Source organism: Anabrus simplex, chromosome 1, assembly GCF_040414725.1.
Source record: "Anabrus simplex isolate iqAnaSimp1 chromosome 1, ASM4041472v1, whole genome shotgun sequence".
Taxonomy (NCBI): Eukaryota; Metazoa; Arthropoda; class Insecta; order Orthoptera; family Tettigoniidae; genus Anabrus; species Anabrus simplex.
This window is the reverse complement of record NC_090265.1, coordinates 1108728542-1108747523: the sequence shown is the minus strand read 5'-3', so window position 1 is coordinate 1108747523 and position 18982 is coordinate 1108728542. Positions and strand designations below refer to the sequence as shown.

At 38.8% G+C, this 18982-nt stretch overlaps 1 long non-coding RNA gene across 1 annotated transcript; it reads left to right on the top strand.

The window, feature by feature from the left end:
- The first annotated feature begins 17741 nt into the window (after window positions 1-17741).
- Window positions 17742-18626, top strand: LOC136876593 (uncharacterized). Its single transcript, XR_010860630.2, has 2 exons — window positions 17742-17879; window positions 18173-18626. It is a non-coding gene; the product is annotated as an uncharacterized lncRNA (long non-coding RNA).
- The last annotated feature ends 356 nt before the right edge of the window (window positions 18627-18982 follow it).

Sequence of the window (18982 nt, the reverse complement as noted above, 5' to 3'; positions counted from 1 at the left end):
CAGATTGCACATTTCTGATATTTAATTCATAGATCAACTCCTCTTTGCGCAAATAATTAAGATGGAGAACATCGCGAGGGCCGGGCATGATGACAGAACAATTTTGAAAAACTCAAAAAATTCCAGCAACTGAGAAAATCGTTAGAATGCGGAACAAAACAATGTTTAGCCGTCAAAAGGGGCTAAATTGAGACCCATTCAACCACGCTCTGCTACCACTTGTTACCGTGTTTTAGCGGTAGGTAGAGGTGAAAGAAGGTGCGGGTGTGAATGGATCTCAAGCTACGAAAATATAGTGCATGTAAACTAAATTTAAAATTTAATAAGGTTATATTTTCCTTTCAAAATAAATAAGTAACAAGCATGGCAGGTACAGAGTAGCAAGTCAAATAAGGTAGTTACAATATTTACAGGATTTGGGCTTCGCGCCCCGAATTCACAATGTTTGGGCAATCAGCTCAGTTTTACCCCAAACACAAGTTTTAACAGAGGGGCAGAAAACCCCATTCATACCTAGGAGCCCTTGCTCCAAATTACACTGAAAAGCCTCCTCGAGGCATGCAACATACAATTTTCAAAAGAGCCACTCGCTCTCAAATTTAAGCCTCTCCCAGGCCACACCAAACTCCACCTTCAAGCTGTCCTCAACGGACATAAACACAGGGGTAAAATACCCAATCTACTGAGGTCTATTAAATGAAAAGAATGTTAATTAAATGACCTCTAAAATAACAATTTGAGAGGAGGCGAACTTGCACTCCTAATACACTTAGATTAAGACCTACTTGGCGCTAGGCCGTTAATACAAGGGCTAATCCCATACTAAAGAGGTGACTTAAGAAGAGAACAATTTGTTTTACATTAACGAAGAATAGGTTGAGAAAAATAAGTTCACCTCAAAACAAAATGAGTGGGAGCTCGAGAGGGTTAGCACTCTCTATCCCAAAATGCAGCTTAAAAGAGAATAGATGAAAAGATCGTTACATTTTAGGAAAGGTTACATGGTAGAACGCTTCGCACCCGCCCCGAGAGTTAAACTGCTGAGCTAGCAAAGAAAGAATTTATTAATCGGCCATTACCTTATTGTTGACCGCTGCCGAAGAAAGAGGCGCTTCCCGCCTCCTGCTATGTACTTAATACACGGAAAGATGGAACAGAAGTGGCCCGGAGACCCAAAAATCAGCAGTTTATATCCTCTCGCGGAAGGTTCTAGGTGTTAGGGGAAAGAAAACACCCTCCCACAAACTTTTTATTGGCTAGGGTATAGAAACATATTCAAGTTGGGGGAAGATACCTATGATTGGTCAGAAATTAATACCAGAAATTCGGGATTGGTCAAATGCAAAACAAGGGGAAAGAGAGGGGTATACAGCCAACTTAAACAATAACAGAAAGAAATTTAACAAAGAACAAACTTTAGAAATAAAATTTTCTCCAAAGAACAGTTATTTTTCTTCCCACTAGGGTGCACTATTGTAGTTTTTCAGTGGTGTCCTCTAGAAGAGAAAGTTCACACTTCTTACTTTAAGCAAAACAAAAACACATCAAAAATGACACAGTTCTAAAACTCCGAAATTTACAGGTAGTGACATCTTCTGTGAAAGTAGAAAATTAATACCATCAATAAAGTTCAGACTTCCTCCAGCAGAGGAGTTTCAACTGGCGTACATTTTAAATTAGCGGAGTGGAGGTGTACCGCCCGGTACAGTTAATATTAAAGTTCGATGCGTAAGCCTTCGGGGAACCGTTTCAAAAAGAGCTTTTTCCCAAAGTAAATCTAGTGGGACTGAATCATACGCACTTTTAATATCCAGGAAAATAGCAACCGTATTTTGTTTACGATATTTCGGCAAGAGAACATAAGTAATACAAGTATTGAAGGCGTCGTGCGAGCTTCACCCCTTAATGACAGCATATTAATTTTTGGGAACCAGATTATAATACTCCAAAGCGCACATTAAACGTTGTAAAAGAAGTTAGCTGAATGTTTTCCGAAGACATGAGACTAAGACTGTTCCACGATAACTGTTCAGATCCCCAGGAAAACTTTGGACTTTAAAATGGGAATAAGAAATATTCATTCCAGTAATTTACCAAAGGATATGATTGATAAATTTCTAAGTTTTTGAAATCATAGGAGAGACTAATTAAGCAACTGTCAGGGAATCTGTAGCCGAGCGACAGCCCTAATTGTAGATCAGTGGTGACCGATTAATTTATTGATTGGTTGATTGATTGATTGATTATACCCTGGTGGTATGTCCTGGTTGAGAAGTAAACTATTGTTGTTTAGATTTTCGTGTGTTAAGTGTGTAAAATATTTTTTTTAAATTAGCCGGCCATCCAACGCATTGAAATTCCACGAGGAAGGCGGAAAGAGTAAAAAACGGCAAAGTGGCAGTTACTATAAACAATTGAAGCAAAAACGATGCGTTTGGAGAAAGATGAATTAAGTAAAGGTGTCACAAGAAAGACAGAGAAATGAGTCTAAATTCGAAGGCCTCTAATCCTAACATAAGAATATCAGGAGACGCAGAGTAAATGAGTACGGTTGAGATAATCATAAAGGACGGGGCATCTATGACCCCTCTACGCATTTTCAGCAGAAGGCCACCTACTTATAATGAACAACATATCACCTTTCGCTAGAAAAATGATCATGCTTGATGCAAGCTTCAGAGTGTGCCGGGCAGTAATACTTCACTGTTACAGAACAGGTGATAGTTTAAAATATTCTACTTAATGTCCAAAAACTAACAAATTTACCCGTGCTTCGCTACGGTATTCTACATTGTATACGGATTTCTCCGTAAATTACTGTAAATGCAATGAGTAAGACTATATTAAATTTCACCTACAAACGGACTTCACCATCAGACGACTCGTTCAGTGTTCTACATGCTTGGTCCTGTGACATTTTCCCTATCTCCTATATTTATGGGTTAGATTCAGTGATTCATTGAATGGGGTGAAATTTGGTACAGTTTTAATACCCTTTTTTATTTTTTGATATTCATGTCACCCTGGAATCATAAAATTTTGCGAACATATGGCCACTGGTCATGCCAATGGGCGTGCCCAATGTCATGAATGCATCTTTCTTATAAGTGTGCCAAACAATAACATACAAGTGTAAAATGTACAACATTAACTTGAACTCAAGAAATGCAGTACTATTTAAAGAATAAGGGATAGAGATACGACAAAATGTCATAGGCCCAAAGTTGTAGATCTCTCCATATTGAAATGCGATCTTTTGTGATACGACTTACGGTTTAGCCACCAGTTATTCCGAAAGGAAGGTTGGCACCGTCGTTAAAATTCCATCCATATTTCGATATTTTCCGGTGCCAAAAGTTATACATTTGCATGGCCTGGAAGATGTATTTCCTCCAAGAAGAGATTATCCAGGTGAGTAATTCAGGAAGAAATTAATTAAGGATTACAACTGAGGAGAGCGGGTTGAGTACAAATATATAAATAATAAGTGAATGTATTGGAAAATCAAATGCTCCTAAATAAATTATGATGGTATGAGTTATGGATATAAGAAAGCCGTAGCAGGGGAGAAATTTAGGCGCAGGGATTCTTAGGTAAACATATAAGAATATGACTAATGGTGTTATTACTTAAGCTATTCGAGGACGGTTATGAACTCCAACGATATTCCGCCAATATCCCGCAGAATGTCCGATTTACCCCTCTCTTGCATTCTACTCAAGGAACAACCACGAATTTAGAGGAATTATGACGAAAATGGCAATAAGTTATTTCCCTGGTGGCATGCAGTCAGAGACGTTGCCATGATAACCTGTAGGTTCGTTTTCGGTCTGTCGGTCACTCAATGTAGAGCACGATACCCGCTGAAAATAGTAAATTTCTCCGTCATTTGAAGAGTAAGGTAAATTTTGAACATGACAAAAGTTGTTTAAAATGAAGGGGCGTTTCACATAAAGTTCACGGAGTTTACCAAAAATCAATCGTATAAGAGAAAAATGAGGAAAACCGTTCTGGTATTCCTATAATACCCCCGTCTATTCAAATATTTTAAAACGTTTGCATTTCAAAACCGTCGCCGGGATGAGTATAATCTAAATATGACGTTTGGTCGAGATCTATGCTCCGTTTCGCTGTGATGGTGGAACAAACAGACAAACGGACAGACACGAAAAATAAAAACCACCGATTCGGCCTTGAGTTTACCTAAAACGGATAAATATCTGAAAAATTGGCAAAATAAACAAAATTATAGACAGCGAACCCCCTACAATTTCATTTATATAGATAAGCATGGACACGTCTAGCAGGGCATACCTTTATTTCGAGAGTTACTGCTTCGAAACTGTACGACATATCTACAAACGGACTTCACCATCAGACGCCTCGTTCAGTGTTTTACATGGCTGGTCCAATGACGTCTTCTCGTATCTCCTATATTCATTGTTTGATTGAGTTAGAGCCATTGAATGGGGTGAAATTTTATACAGTTTTCACATACTACTTTATATTTTTGATACTCATATGACAGATAGAATCATAAAATTTGGTTATCACATGGCCACTGGTCATGTTAATGTGCGAGCCGAATGTCATGATTCTATCTTTCCTACTAATGTGCCAAATGATAACATATACGTGTAAAAGTACAAAATTAACTTGAAATCGAGAAATACAGCTCTATTTAACGTATAAGGGATAGAAATACGAAAAAAGGCATAGGACCAACGTTTTAGATCTCTCCAAAATGAAACGCGGTTGCGCTTTCTGGTTTGTGATACGACTTAGCGATTAGCCACCAATTATCCCGAAACGATTGTCTGCACTGTCGTTAAAATTGCATCCATATTTCGATATTTTCCGGGGCCAAAAGTTATACATTTGCATAGCTTGGAATATTTCCTCAAGGAAAAGAGTATCCAGCTTTCGGGATTAGGACTCGCATACATACGGAATAATTAAGGAAGCAAAATAATAATGCACCTAAGAAAGCTGACATTAATAGAAAATGGACTATAACTGAGGATAGCTGGATGACGACAAATATGTAAATACCAAGTGAATGTATTGGAAAATCAAATGCCTCTCAATAAATTATGCTGGTGTGAGTTATGGATATAAGAAAGCTGCAACAGGGGAGAAATTTAGGCGCAGGGATTCTTAGGTAAACAGATAAGAAGATGAGTGATGGTGTTATTACTTGAGCTATTCGAGGACGGTAAAAACCTCCAAAAATATTCTGCCAATATCCCGCAGAATGGCCGATTGACGCCTCTCTTTCCTTCTACCCAAGGAACAACCACGAATTTAAAGGCATGATGAGGAAAATGGCAATGTGCATATCGAAAATTTTCACTGGATGAGTATAATCTAAATATGAAGTTTGGTTGAGATCTATCCAGCCGTTTCGCCGTGATGGTGGAACAAACAGACAGACACGTAAAATAAAAACCACCGATTCGGTCTTGAGTTGACCTAAGACGGATAAATATCTGAAAAATTGGCAAAACAAACGAAATTACAGACAGCGGACCCCCTACAACTTGATTTACATAGATTAAGAATTAACTTCACTGAATGGATTGTAAAATTCGAAAACGGAGAACTAGTTCAAATTGCACTATTTAAATTCAAGAAAATAGTATTTCAAAAATATTTTACGAGAATCGCATGGTATTTCATTCCATAAAAGTCACAGTACATTTTCAAAACTAGCATTTTTTACCTACGGAACGAACAAGTTAACATCATCAACTTTTAGGTTCTGCATAGTTTGATAGGTGGCCAAATAACGTACATTGGCAATGACTAGTGTGCAACGACGTTAAGGAAGTTAATAAAGCTGGTTTGTGCAATGGGACGAGACGGCATCTACGGAAGCAAGACACAAATATCTTTCATGCAGAAATTCGGACGGACTCAGCCTCAGGAAGAAAGAATGTTATTCGAAGAACAGCACCTGTGAATTCGGAAGACAATTTCCTCTAAATTTAACCTGTTCTGTCACAATGAATATGTCACCAGGGTAAATTTTAAAGTTGGTATAAATCTCTCCACTCCAGTGCTTCGGAGAGTTGCATGAAGGTTCCTCAACAGTACGCAGATCCACAGAAGTCAAATACAACTCAGAGCTACAACTGCATTCATTAGGTTTTGTAAGGGTATTCTACAATACCTACTTTGATTCCATTCGAATGCAGTATAAAACCTGTAATGTATAACTTTTATTCATAAGATACATTAACAGTCCATTTAGAATTTGCATTTAATTTATAGATAGTAATTTCGACTGTCGAAGGTAGGCTAGTGTAAACGCAGTCATTTCTGGACATTTTCCTTTTCATCCCTGCTCAACCCCCTTGCCGATGGTGGGTGAATTTGCAAAAAAAAATGTCATCCGGAGTGTTACTATTGTGCTATTTCATTGTTCTGAGAATAGAATTCAGTGGAGTTAAGATGGTCGCAATTGCCGATAACGAATTTAAACAGAACGCACAAACACTATAATATTTCTAGGAGATATGGTATAAGGCGAAGTCGAAATAGTCGAAATCAACATGGCAGTGGATAAGACAAAACAGGACTTAAAACTGTTAAAGACAGCACTATTGTAGAATTGATAAATGAACAAACAATCGTAGAGAGCGAACGCATTACGTCCAAGAGGCTAGCCACGCATCTTTAAATTCATAGCTTAGAAGAAATATCATCGGAAAAAGAAAAATTTACAGCGTCAAACTAACTGAATAGCATACAAATACAATATAAACAATATATTCTACGCGATAAAGAGATATATAATCGATATACAGGAGTTGATCATTGCAAAGATGAGGCCTTGATTCCATTAAAAGGAAAAGAAAGAATTCCTTGTAACGCAGCGATGACATATTGAACCTTAAAACTATAGTAGACATATTCGAGATCTGCAAGATTAAAACGATAAAATTCTAGCTAAACGAATTCTCATTGAAATTGTTATGTTAGAAGCACATCCTTCGTGATGTAAAGGCCGTACTGTAGCTCCGATGACGTCACGCAAAGAGTCGAACTGTTTCTTACGCCCTACCCGTGCAATGCAAATACACGATACGTCTGTAACTTGTAATTATGAAATATTCACAAATGTTGTATTAATATTACAGGTGAGATCATTACCACATATAATCGCATCGTAACTCGTGAGTCAGGTCTATGTAATTTTAGGAGAAATAGATTTGAAGTGCGATCTACGCGGTCAAAGCTTGAGTATGTTACACGGCAATGTACCCAACAAATAATAATTGCACATTAATACAAATATGATGACAACAAACGTCCAATACTAATAAATACTTTACCTCCAAACCTCTAGATGACCATAAATGAAGTATATATCTTGATTATATTTTTTCCTTGTCACTTCTGACACTATCCTTCGTACACTTTCTTGAGACCCTTTCTTCGACACAAACATTTGTGTAAAGTTTTATCTAGGAATAGCCCATGTTTTCCCAAATATTAACGCACTGACCAGCAAGATCTGTTAGTTACTTCCCATATTCACGTAAATTTCCGAGGAATTGTTTTTACTCGCATTAATTTTGGGGAGAAATGGCAGCGGGTATTCAACATTACTAACCCGAGAAAGAACCATGTATACGTTCAATTGGTTACTGACCACTTTTACGTTTGTTCAGTATGTTCAGTATCAACAATAAAACGCCCTGCTGTAAACATGTGTGACAAGAAAGTCAAAAGCAGAACTCGTCATCAGCTCTGGAAAATAAGTGAATAAATACCCCCTATATCCTTCGTAACAGGTAGTTTTTCGGTTGGGATTTTCGTCCTTCATAAGAGTAACCTGCACTCATACGAAGAAAATGAAACTATTAATGGATATGTACTTCTATAGTTGTATTTTCGCCGTGCTACGCACAATTCCTTAGCATTGTGACAACTGTGAACTTCCACACATTGTACTTAAATATTCAATATTTCCACAAAAACTTGGTATACGATAACAATTATATGAACAAATTCCACGAGAAGTAATGCACCATTCCATAAATCCGACTAACTCAGGAAATAGGTAGAGCGCGCGAAGGTGTTCGAAAATGGGCTAAAGAAAATCTCTAAATAACTTATACTAAATACTATATGGAGAGGATAAATGGAGGCATATCCTGAAATGTGTAATATATATATAAAAGCTAGAATGGATTTATTGGTAGAAAACATGAATATGGTCCATATTAATTTCAAAAGAAGACGAATAAAATTAAAATATCGCCCCCAAACCAGTCTTAAACTGCGACACGTGCATGAACAAAAATACATGACAATAAAAAAATCTAAACAAATAAGCGGGCAACGACCCGAGATGCAAGTACAAAGTCTATTTACATGGAAAATTTGATCCGTATTACGTAATAATTTTAGGTGCACCAGATGATTAACGAAACCCTTTTTTGCCCATGGGCTTCGATGTAAAATCGATATTTGATGTTCCGGGAATACTAATACACGTGTACATTATCTATCACTCTATGTTTACATTCCGACATATTCCGACACAAATAAATAAGCACTTTGGCCTAGGGGTGGTTCCATATCTACCATATAAATAACTCTGAATCTACTGTATGAGCCAGCACTCATATGCAAACGTATACCAGGCAGAGCCGGTTACCAACAAAATTCAGCTATCGAACTGATAAACCCATAATTAAACGACACAAGACATAAAAACAACAGAAACACACACATACATGGCACACACCTGTGGACATAATATATACACATACAAGCATATACGTCACAGAGATATCGGGGATCGAAGCCGACGTTAGCAGGCTGCGTAGGCATGTGTCTGACTAGAAACACAACTGGTCCATGTCTCTCTTGTAGGTCGATCAGCTGTTGGGAAATCAAAACACACTCTTTGACAGGCAGAGAAGAGCAGTAGTCAGGGACAGCTAACGGAATCTCATACATTTTACTTTCACTCAACACGAGGGGACATCGGCGCTAAGCTGTCAGACGGGCACATACAATACTGGGGATCTTGCACAAAGACGCAGCCCTCTCGGCCGCTATTCTCCTATATCTCGTCTATTCACACAAATTTGGCCCCTAAGTTCATCCCTCTGGCATTTCAAGCCATTCACATTACATTTATCTCATCTATCTACAATATATTTACACATCACTTGGGCTATATCATGCACTTCAGACCTGACCAAGCATTTAACGTTAAATAGACTGAAACAAAACACACGCCATCTGGCTGACAATTTAATTAAACCAAATATATTAAAAATTTCCCTATCCTAATGTATTAGTCCTTCCACAGATATGATTAAAATGGAAATCATACTCATCTTTTGAAGCTAGTGGTCCATTGCCACAGATCACATATCCGCTGCGTCACCACTGCTTAGTTCATCGTGACAGGGGTGAGCGAAGGTTAACTGGTCTTGGCGTCGACTCCACGTACAGCCATGGTGTCTTCTTCACGTTCCTGGAACTCTGCAGAAATGCTATGGATTAACACCTCCCTCTTCACCGCTTTGTATGCACGAGTGCACAATGTTGGATCTAATGCTAGGACATAATTTACGAAGCCTACGAGCAAGTATTTAGTCCCGACTCGTGCGTCACTAGATTAAGGGTCTGAGTCCAATCAACATTAGTCTTTCTTAGTGGCTCCGATTAAGCGAATCGCACACGATAGACTCATAACTCGAGATCGCGTACGGACTTGAGATATCGGATACTGTTTGACGTATACTTCCACTTCACTCGTAGGTCTCGAGTTGTTATTAATCACAGATTAATGAAACTATTAGGTCCGCACAGTACCAAACAGCAATTGTTATTCCAAAATATTTGAAACCAAACTAGGATAGAAGTAACTATCATTTAAAAGTACTGCTAGAGATAAGCAAAATGTTAAATCCGAAAGCGCACATAGCGTGTAACTCTTCTTGATCTATACAAATAAAAAGCACTTCAGTCACACAACGTTTGTTCACTGAAAATACTCCTGGTAAGTAGGGCCTCTTCCCACACCACGGGCGTTTAAACAGACACTAAGCCTCGAATGAATCCCCGAGTCACAGAAGCGATGGCTCGTAACGGCTCTCCTTCGGACCCAAACGACTTTAGGTTCATATAAGATTTTATATCAGAGCGCTCAATTATCCACCATTTTCACACAGAAGTGAATGATAAATCTACTTCCACGTTTTCATTAATTCGGACCTGTGGAATTTTAGCTAAAAAATTCAGACCCCAGTCCTGCGAAGATGAAGTTGGTCAAACTGAATTGCTTATCTCAGGGTTCCCGAAGTTCAAATATTACCTCCCCCTAGCTCGTATCGCTTGGATTTGAAAGGTTGAGTGGGGTCGGCGTGCCTAGATACCAAGCCAAGTGCTCAATTTTTAAAGTTCGCAGCTTGATATAAAAATACTGGGTGCGCCACGCTTATATTGACGTTCAACGGACTCCCTGCCTTCATACCTGCTCCATGCTTATGCCTCAAATATATGTTTCCACAATGTTATAATTTATTAATTGAGGCATCTAGGGGATGGCTCATCCTCCGTCCAATCGGGGTAAAAATTATCCAGCAAGTATATTTTTTTGACAAGAATAATATTCAACATCTCTTAACACTGGTTTGACTCTTAGGTACTCTCCTTACTCGCTTCGCAACCTTCGAGTATCCTCCCTCAGGCGTTCGTAATCCTTACTAGTATGTTAGTAAATATCTAGCAATGCCTGGAATTCTTTTTGATCACTCTCGCATTCCGTACAGGTATCTCCTGTAGTCTGTACTGGACTTTCGTTGATAACGACTTTTATATCCTCAGCAGCTTCCTCCTCTTCTTCTCCTTCCTCGGCAACCACAGGTTCTGCCTCCGGGTCTTCCTCTTTTTCGATGTCTTCATCTTATTCACCATCAAGACTTTCACCTTCCGTTTCCTCATCCTCGGGTATATCATCTATCCGTATTTGACGAGGTGGATAGTAACGTTTGCTGCATTAAAAGTTTCTCAACCATACCGTCCGTACTCCTATCTCTATACGAATTGTTGCCATACACGTGCACAATTATATATAGACCTATATACAACTCTTGCAAACTTATGGCAAAAGCATGCAGGCGCGTCAGACGCGCCGGCTCGCTTTACCATTGCTAATATTTGGCAGTTAATTGACGGTGAAAAACCTTGTGCCTACTTCAGCGTAATCGGCGGTTTGCCTAAGCTTTCAGACACTTCAGCTGTGTTGCTAATACACATATCAGGAGACGGTCTTGGATCAAGGTATTATCACGTACCATGGTCTGTTTGGATACACGTTCAAGTGAACACTGAGGGTATTTGATCACTAGACTCGTAGCGAGTTGAATTTATGCTCTCCATAATTATTGGTGTGACGTCCAACCACTTCCAATGCTCTTTCGGTATAAAGATTCTACAGTATTTAGCAATTTCGCGCATAATGCGTTCACTCGGGTTTGACTCAGGAGGCCACACAAAACTTAAAGGCATACTTGATTTCTAATATTTCAAGCTCACGTTTGAATGTAGGAGAAGTGAATTGAGGACAATGGTCGCTCAATATACTTTTTGGTTTTCCCATTGTATGTATAATTTTATTCTTAATTTGATGTAGAACAGATTTTATATTCGCCATTTGTACAGGACATTACGTGACAAATTTAGAGAAGACGTCCTTACAAACAAGTATATATCCGACTCCTCGACGTCTAACAGGCAACTGACCACAATAGTCTATTGAGAAAAGTGGCTTCGTCTTGTTTGGCAAAACTGGTTTAGGCGCTTGCTTCAATAGGAAAGTATTAGGTTTGATACGCTGCCACATGTCAGATGTTCTGAGAACTTTGTGTATCATTCGTCGCATTCGAGGTCAGACGAATGTTTCCTGTTATGCAGCGGTTACTTTGTCAATCCCCGCGTGTCCAGTGGCGTGAAGTCTAGCCAAATCAAATCTATCTGGAATACCGGTGGGACAACAATCCGAAAATTTGTATGTTCGTCGCCTATGAAGTTATATAACAGGTTATTGAAGAAGTGGTATGCCGTAGCATTCTTCTGGGCTTCAATGTATCTCGGGGTACCAGGTTCGATATCTTTCTTAAAATCAATTAATAGACGAGTATGTGGACAATTATTTTGTTCCTGGCTAATATCACGAAGTCGGTCAATAGTGCTTTGGTCTTAATCACACAGCAGTGCTATGTTGATAACAGTTTCATCCGTGTTCGGATTTCTATTAAGGGCATCAGCGAATACATTCAACATTCCAGGACAGTATTCTAAGATGAAGTTGAACTGCTGGACGAAAAGTGACCAACGGTAAGTACGGTCGCTTCCAACGTTAGATTTCATGATGGATGTGAGTGCCTTATAGTCCGTTCTAATAGTGATCGGAAAGCCATAAACGTATTTTCTCCACTGACTTAACGCAACCACTATAGATAACATCTCCAGCTCTGTAGTTATCAATTTCAATTCATTAGGTCTCAGCTTCCTACGGATAAATGCCAAATACGCGACTTTCTGCTCACACTCGGGTGTCTCTTGGTAAAGAACAGCTCCCATTCCAACCTTAGATGCGTCTGTCTGGATTATAAATCGGCGGTCGTAAGATAGGTATCCTAATTTTACAGCATTCGCCAGCATTTCCAACGTCTTCCTGAAAGCTTCTTCATGAACTTCGGTCCATTTCCAGCAGTTATTGATTTTCAATAATGTTTGAAGGGGCGCTACTGCTTCTGTATACGCAATACAGTGATCTGCGAAAAATTGGCATAATCCCGAAAATTGCCGGATATGCTTCACACGGTTCGCTTTCGGAAAATTCTGGATAGCAGAGATTTTCACCAGATTGGGCCTAATTCCCTTTCCATTAATCAGGTGTCCCAGAAATAGCGTAAATCGTTGACAGAAGTGGGACTTTTCCAAATTAATTTTGAAATTGCTTTTGTTAAGGTCTGCAAAAATAAAGTTTCTGAGGTATTCCTCTATTGTCTTCAAGCAAAAAATGATATCATCAATATATCTCAGTGTGAAGGCTCTAACTTCGGGACTAAGGTTGTTTTCGAATGCACGGATGAGAGCAGAACTGGGAGTTCATCAGTCCGGAAGGAAGTCTTTGAAAATTATATGTTTGATTGTCAAACATGAACCCTGTGAGCATATATGATCCTTCACGCAACGCTATGTGATGAAAAGACATTGTCAGGTCTACCGTCCCAAAGAATTCCTCCGAATTTCTTTAGAATTTCCTTCATCACGGGGAATTTGTCATATTGCTCTTGCATCCAAGCATACCCTAATAGAACCATTGCGTTTAGACACGGCGAGTATTGGGTTCAGGAACAGTGTGGGTGACTTAGTGATTATCTCATTTCTCTCCATATCCTCAATTTTCTTGACCTGGGGAAATAAATTTTCCGGAATCGGGTATGGTTTTCTCGTAAAATGTTCTCAGTTATTTACCCTTATATTGTATTCGTAATTAGGGATCTTTCCAGGCTTAGATCCGAAGACAGCTGATATTTTACTAAAATTTCCCGTAGCTTTCAATGCATATCTTCATTTACAGGTGTTTCGTGTAACTTCTCCGGCAATAATCTCTGAAATTTCTCCTCTTTATTTTCCTCCTCGAGGTTTTCTGTCATTGCTTCAAAATTTCCCCGATCTTCGTTACAATTACAATTTTCTAGCCAGTCGGTTGGAAAATCGGCAGACTCCAACGTCAATACTTTAATTTGAATGACATAAAAGGTATCTTAAAGGTAGCAGGTAGGGACCCTCTTCGGAGGTAGCCCTACCCAGGGATTGGCGCCTCTGTCTATGTGAGTCCCAGAGCACACTGACCCGGTCTGTAACATCTCGTATGGGTCCCAGCTCAGGGTTACGAGTGAAGATCTCAACGGCATCTACGGCGGAGAAGGTGGAGTTCTGTACGGCGGAGATGGCGGAAGGGGCATACCCGTAGCTTCTGTACTCCAGAGGAGCGGCTACGAAAGGTGTCTGTCTCCATGTTAGGGGTGGCCTAATTTTGAACCTGGCAGTAGGTATAAAATGCCTTTGGGTGTGGCGAGCCCATCGTAACAATAGCCTATATGGACAAAGCAGATATGGTGCCTCGGAAAAGTTTAGGGCGTCCACTGCTAAAAAGCGACGCGCAGCTCTTCACGTGCTGGGGGAACTGTGAAAAATGGGCAACCAGCACCAAACTACATCTAAATTGCAACAGTAAATGTACTGACACTGACGAGAAAGACAGAAGAACTGGTTGACTTCATGACAGAAAAAGATACATTTCTTTTTGAATGTGTGAGACCAAGAAGAGGGGTACAGGGGAGATCCCTGTGAGAGAAGGACACAAGCTGTATTACAGCGGACGACCTGAAGCAAAAATGGAGTGGCCATCATACTTAGAAGAGAAATCCAAGAATATGTGGAATATACAAAGTACGTCAGTGATAGGATGATGATGATGATGATGAGACTCCAGTTTGAAAATGGCGTGAAAGATCTATTTCAGTTGTATGCCCCACAAGCTGGTTGCATAGATGAACATCTAGAGGACTTCTTAGAGGAAGTGGAAAGACAGATAGAAGATAAGGAAGTACTATTGCTGGGAGATCTAAATGCACAAGTTGAAATGGAAAGACAAGGAAAGGAAGATGTTTTAGGGCCCTTTGGATATGGAAATGTAAATCCAGAAGGCGAGTTGTTGGTGGATTTTTGCATGAGGAATCAAATGATTGTTGGAAACACCTGGTTTAGGAAGAATGACAGTCAGAAGATTACAAGGTATGGTTGGGGAGACAGACGAACAAAGACCGTGGTTGATTATATAATCATAGAGAAAGAACACCGCAAGAACCTTGTAGATGTAACAGCCATACCTGAAGAAGCATTTGGTGGAGTTCATAGAGTTGTGATAGAGAAAAATGAAAGTTGGAAAGATTGAAAAACACCAATTAAAAAGAGAGCAAAGAATTAAAGTATGGAAGTTGAAGGAGAAAAGCATACAAGAAGAATTTCAAAGGGAAATAATACCCTTGCTACCCAGGACAGAGGTGGAGAATGTTGAAGAGGAATGGAAAAGATTTAAGGAAGCACTGGTTGGATGCGCAGAAAAGGTGTGTGGTAGAACATCAGGAAATGTGAAAGACAAAGAAACACACTGGTGGAATGATAGGGTAAAGATTAAAGTGAAGGTAAAGTAAATGGCATGGAAAGCATGGAAAACATCTAAGACTGAAGAAAGTAGAAGAAAATATCTGGAGGCAAAGAATTTGGCCAAGAAAGTAGTGGAGTAAGAAAAGAGGAAAGGCTGGGCCTTATTCACACAGAAATTGAGAGATGATACGCAGGGCAGCAAGAAATTACTGTATGGTATCTTAAGAAACAAAAAGAGAGATCAAGTAAACAACAGATTTGTGAAGGATGAAGGTGGCATAATTTTTATCAAAGCCAGAAGAAATAAGAAATAGATGGAGAGAGTATTTTCAGAAGCTGCTGAACATAAGAACGGATGACAGTCATTCAATGGACGACCAGGAAAAGCAATTAGTTGATGAAGAAATGGATAAAGAAATTACAATGAATGAAATTGAAATGGCAGTAAGAAAGATGAAGAATGGAATAATAATAATAATAATAATAATAATAATAATAATAATAATAATAATAATAATAATAATAATAATAATAATCGTTACGGGGTTACCCGCGGACCAGCAGAGGTGAAAGAAGGTGCCGGGGTGAATGTGTCTAACTACAAATTCATGAATCGATTAAAACTTTAACAAAGGTTATATTTATTTAGGATTTCAGAAATCAACAACAGAACTTTTAACAACTTTTCACTTAGTGAGATAACAATGACATATCAGGTACCATTACAACGTTTAGACAAAGCAAGAAAATCCAAAATTTAGTGACTGTTTAGTAATCAGGGCTTCCAGCGCCTCGCTTCACAATTATTGAGCGCTCAGCTCAAGATTTACAAAGACACAAAATTATACAAGGGCAGAAATCCCTCAATACAATGGAGCACTGGCTCCGTAATTTACAAAATCAAGCCTCCTAGAGGCACTTTCACAACACTTGAAAAAGAGCTAACGTGCTCTCGGTTTTCCCAAGCCTCTCCAAAGCGATATCAGAAAATACAATCACTTGCCATCAAGGCACAACTTACAATTTGAAACAGGGGTGTCTAATACCCAACCTATTGGGCCGTAGCTGAAAAGAATAGGTTAAGTAAATGGCCCGAAACGCAAATGAAAGGAGGCGAATGCTTGCGCTCCTAGATATGAACACTTAAAACCTAAAGAGCACTAGGCCGATGAAACAGGGGCTATTCCCAAACTATGGAGGTGATTCGTATAAGAAGAAATTAAAGACCTTACGAAAAGGACGAAAACCAGTTACAAAACGTAGTCACCTCAAACCAATATGAAGGGGATCTCGAGAGGTTATAACACACTCTATCCCCGATTCAGAGTTAAAGATTTATGAAGTTATTAGATAAGCCGGCAGAAGTTACATTTACAGAAAAGTAGGTTACGTCGTTAAAGTTTCGGACCTATCCCTCGGGTTAAACTGCGGAGCTAGCAAGAAATAAAAATGTTAAACGGCCATTACCTTGCTGAAGAACTGCTGCCTGATGAAAAAGTTCCTTTTGGGGATCATTGTAAGTATCTAGGTGTTATTATAAGGAAAGTTCTTCATTGGGGTAATCACATATATGGGATTGTAAATAAAGGATACAGATCTCTGCACATGGTTATGAGGATGTTTAGGGGTTGTAGTAAGGATGTAAAGGAGAAGGCATATAAGTCTCTGGTAAGACCCCAACTAGAGTATGATTCCAGTGTATTGGACCCTCACCAGGATTACCTGATTCAAGAACTGAAAAAAGAAAAGCAACTCGATTTGTTCTGGGTGATTTCCGACAAAAGATGAGGGTTACAAAAATGTTGCATAGTTTGGGCTGGGTAGAATTGAGAGATAGAAGGAGAGCTGCTCGACTAAAGGGGGCTGTCACACAGGCTCGATCGAACGACTGCGATCGACCGACTAAGAAAACAAACCTACAGAGGGCAGTGGCACCAGTCACACAGCATCGATCGTCAGCGATTAACTACGAGCGATGAAGATCGACTGGTTTGTAAAAACAAACGTGTCCGTTTTTCAGTCGCAGTCGTTCGATAATGGCGGACGCAACATAGTCATCTGTTGATGAAATCGAAACATTAATTTGCTTAGTGTATGAAAACAAAGTGGTGTATAATCCTAGACTCCCTGGATATAGTAATAGGGAGACCGTGAATTTTGTATGGCATTCTATAGTGTGGAGAATTGGGACAAAAACTGGTAAGTAATTATTAGATTTATTACGATTATCTTATGAATAGTGCTATCTTAGATTATTTATTGATAAAGTATATTATACGGAACAGAGTGGTAAAATGAGTTACACTAGGAGAAGTAGTAATTATCATTCTTGTAACTTAATTGAAGAAATGTTTGGAAAACATAAGCAGTGCTTTCCTAACCTCCATCTCGTACCTAATGAAATGAATACCATTGTTTGCTTTAATGACAAATAAGTGTAGGCCTATGCCATAAGTAGGCCTACTACATGTATATTTTCTTTGTCACCATATTCTGATTCATTGTTTCAGGAAAAAGTTGTACCAGAACATGGCAAATTCTGAGGGCTGGATATCGAACTTGGAGAGATAACATCCTCCCTCTCCTCCCAGGTTCTGCTGTACAGAAAACATAAAATGGGTCTACTTCAATGCCCTCAACTTTCTGGAACTCTTCATTGCTGGAAGAAGGTACAATTCTGTAATATTTATTGTTAAAAGTAGGCCTACATTACAGACCAGTGTTCTAGTTGTGAAAGAGTGAGGGGAAGATTCAGTCTGTAGGCCTTAAGTTCCACCCATCTGTTCATTAATTTATCAGATATAACTGAAAGTAATATAATATAATCTAACCTAGCAATCATCTTACTAAAATAATTATTGAAAGTAACAATTTCTTAAACAGAAGGTTTGTGTCCAGACTAAAATGTAGGCCTAGCTCCAATTTAGAAGAATTGCATTAATATGTTGTTCATTTTTTTCAGTTCTATAACAAACACATCTATGGAAGTGGCACCTGGTGTATGAGAGCCTTTTCACCAAGCTGAAATATAGGAGGAGGAACCAGAAATAATTTGTGTTGGAGGGGTTTAACTCCTACAGTTCAGAAATTACTGAAGGGACTTCAACTTCCAGTCCAGTGGCTTCTGCTTCTACAAACAGCTTTGCCAGCAGTTAAAAATAAAAGAAACAGAAATGTGACAGTGATGTGTTAAGTGAATATTTAGAAAAGATACTGAAAACTGAAAAGAAAATATAATCAATGTTATTTTTAGTGTCTTCATGATGACATGGAAAGAATGAGTGAACTAGGTCGAAGGGTTTTCAAAGTTAAAATTCAGAAACTGTTGTATACAGTGTTAGACCAAGAAAGAATCTAATAAAATTTATGTTCTTGAGAAATGTTCTACTTTTTAAATTAAATCATTTTTTGTTATACTTATCTATCAATATTTATTGGAATACTCAGTGAGTTATGTGTATTAGGACCTGATGGGAAAGAACCTTAACTCCAATTTTTATTAATTATTAGCATTATTACAACATCTTAATTTGTATATTTTATGTGGTAGAACAGGTATGGTTTACAAGGAAAGGAGTTTTTGAAATACATGTAGTAGGTCCTTTCTGTGTGTATGTAGTAAGCAGTTGTAAAGCACAGGTGGTCTGAAACCAGACCAGCGTATTGATAGTTCTGTCCAAGAGCTGACTTCCTTCTTACGGTATACTGTTGATCACAACTGCAAACTCATTGCACTAGGTTTGTACAGCACAGGTGGTCTGAAACCAGACCA